A 3,344-nucleotide genomic window follows, 5' to 3' on the forward strand; every position below is an offset into this window, starting at 1 on the left:
ATTCTTGCATAGACATTGTCAAAAAAAAAAAAAAAAATGAAATTTGAGATATGAAATTCAGTACATTTTGAACATTACAAACATGATGTGAATCTCAGGTTGTGCTCCGCCCATATTAGGACTTTTTTCGCCATCGCGTGCAGCCCGACGGATCTTAAGCCGCCTTTGTGATTTATATAGGCTACTCACCTGCTGTCCGTTCGGATCAGGACGTGGTGGTGGTTTATGTACGGAAGGAACGCTCTTAGCGATAGTGTGACCGCTTTCATCTCTAGACAGTTTATGTGAAGGCTCTTTTCTAAATCTGACCAGAGACCGGAGACTGGCCTGCCCTCGTTAAGGGCTCCCCAACCTAGGTTGGATGCATCTGTCGAGATAACTTTCCGCTTCGTAAGAGTGCCCAAACTCACGCCCGCCTGATACCAGGCAGGATTTTTCCAAGGGGCCAGAGCCAAAACACAGCTGCGGTCTACCTTGATTTGTAATCGGCCCGAGAGCCACGCGTGAGCTGTAACGCGGCAATTCCGCTAGCGTTGGACAGGGCGTATGTGTAACAGACCTAGTCTGAGGACTGGCGCCGCCGAGGCCATGAGTCCCAACATCCTCTGAAAGTGTTTGAGAGGGACGAATGCACCTGACCTGAGGGAAACCGCTTGGTTCCGAACAGAGAGCGCGCGCTGTGACGTCAGCCGCGCGTTCATCTGTAGTGAGTCTAACACTGTTCCCAGAAACGAAACGTTCTGTGTGGGAGACAATGAGCTCTTTTCCACAATGATTCTTAGGCCCAAATATTTCAAATGGTTGAGAAGCCAAGATCAATAACTGTATCTATGACTGAGCTATTACAAGCCAGTCGTCGAGATAGTTGAGAATTCTCATCCCCCGAAACCTCAGCGGGGTTAGCGCCGCTTCCATGCACTTCGTAAACGTGCCAGAGATAGACCAAAGGGTAGCACCCTGTATTGGTAAACTTTCCCCTCGAAGGCGAATCTCAAGAATGGCCCTGGGGCTATTTGTATGTGGAAATAGGCATCCTCTAGATCTACAGTGAAGAACCATTCTCCCGGGCGAATGTGCGCGAGGATTTGTTTCGTTTTCAACATTTTGAACAGGTGCTTCATAAGGGCCTTGTTCAGATGTTTGAGATCTAGAATGGGCCTGAGACCACCGTCTTTTTTCGGTACCAGGAAGTAGCGACTGTAAAAGCCTGACTCGCTTTGTGAGGGGTGAACGGCCTCCACCGCCCCTTTCATTAACAGTTTCGATATTTCGGTTCGAAGCACATGACTTGTGTCGCTTCTCACTGTTGTCTCTACCACGGCACGAAAGCACGGTGGTATGCGAGCAAACTGTAGCGAATAACCTTGTTCTATTATGTTCAACACCCATTTTGAAATGCCGGGAATGGCCTGCCAGGCCTCAACCTTCAAAGCCAGGGGCTGAATTAATTTGTGGGGCGAGTCGCTGGGTAACAGGGACTCGGTGGCCCGACGGTGTTGTGTTAAGGTGGCGCTTATTGGAACGCGTCTGTTCACGGGCTCAGTGACTGCGAGAGAATTGTTTCCCGCCGCCTGAGTGCAGAGGGGCCGGGGGACATGGAATGTAGATGCTTGTGTACAGACGAGTGCGTTTGTGTACGGGCTCGTTGGCTGTGAGGATAATGTTTCAAGCCACCTGAGTGAAGGGGGCTGGGGAACATAGGGGAGTGATTGAGTGTAGGGGTACTTGCTTTAATGCTGGCACACTGCCTACAGAGAAAAAAACCTTTTTGTGATTCATATGGGTCGCCGTTAAAACGCCATTAGTATACAGGCGAGCTCATTTGTTTACAGGCTCGTTGGCTGTGTATGAAGTGTGCCCAGCCACCTGGTTGAAGGGAGCTGGGGAATGCGTCATTAGAGAGCGAGATGGTAAACCGGCCGAAGCAGGTATTATCCACCTTCTCTTTGTGCCTCTGGCTCGGATGGCTTCGGCGGCTCGGGATTCGACACATTGCTGGGTTGGGGACCTTGCGGCAATCTGCTGCAGCTGGTAGAGCGGGAACGTCGTCCGGGCTTAGAAGCTGTGTGAGGCTGGGGAGCTGCCCTGTGGGCTGGGCTGGTCCAGCTTTAGCGTGATGGCTAGCAGAGGAGCTGGAACGCTTAGGCAGGAAAAGTCGCATTGCCTGTGAGGCCTTCTGTGCCTCGGTGAAGCATTCTGTGAGCCCTACCACAGGGGGGCCGAATAATCCTGAAGGCGACATGGGTGGAAAAGCGGTTTTGTCCGAGTCTTTAATTTCAGTTAGGTTGAGCCACAGGTGGTGCTCCAATACCGTCAAGTTGGCCATGCATCTGCCAATCTCCTGAGCATTGGCCTTGGTCGTGCGCAGGGCCAGGTCAGTGGTGCCGCGCAGGTCCTTCAGGGCCTCGGTGTCAGGGACAGACTCATCCAGGGAACGGAGGTGTTTGGCCTGGAAGGCCTGAAGCACTGCCATAGAGTGAAGCACTGAGGCAGCCTTGCCGGCGGAGGCGTATGCTCGACCGGCGAGGCTGGAAATAGTGCAGCATGCCTTAGATGGGTGTACAGCTTTTGATTGCCATCCCTGGTGGAGGACGGGCAAAGGTTTGCAGCGACAGCTTCCTCAAGCGGAGGAAGAGCGTGATATCCTTTTTCCTGAGCGCCATCGACCACCGAGAGCGCAGGAGAAAAAGAGGATTTGGGAGCGGGTTTTTGAGCTCGAAAAACCACTCGTCCAGCCTGCTTCTCGTGGGCTCCTGGGGTTGAGACCAGTCAATTCCGAGGTCGTCCACAGCCTTAGCGAGCAGACGTATTAGCTCAGCATCAACTGAGGTTTTGCTGTCAGTCCGCGTTGAAGTAGCGTGCTCCGAGATGTTGTCTGACCAACCGCTTTCAGGTGCAGCGAGTGAAAGGCTGTCATCCTCCTTCTCTTCCGGTCCGCCGAAGGAGACAGTAGCAGCTAGGGGAGCTGTGCTTTTCCTCGGCGAACATGACAGGCGATGATAAATCACGGATCAAATATAAATTTCTCCTCCTGACGTACAAATCTCTAAATGGACTTGCACCGCAGTATCTGACCGATCTACTCCATCCTTACAACCAAGCTCAGTCCCTGCGATCCTCAGACAAGGACCTGCTCACTGTCCCAAAGTCCAGGCTACGGACGTTTGGTGATAGAGCCTTCTGTGTTGGTGCACCTTCACTCTGGAACAAGCTTCCTCATTCCATCCGCTCTGCATTATCTCTAGCACCCTTTAAAAACCAGCTTAAAACACACCTCTTCCCTGAGGCCTGTGGACCATAGCTGCTCTGGTTTCTCTCCCTTCCCCCCTTCCCTTCCCTTGCTG

Source organism: Pseudorasbora parva, chromosome 11 (genome assembly GCF_024679245.1).
Source record: "Pseudorasbora parva isolate DD20220531a chromosome 11, ASM2467924v1, whole genome shotgun sequence".
Classification (NCBI taxonomy): Eukaryota; Metazoa; Chordata; class Actinopteri; order Cypriniformes; family Gobionidae; genus Pseudorasbora; species Pseudorasbora parva.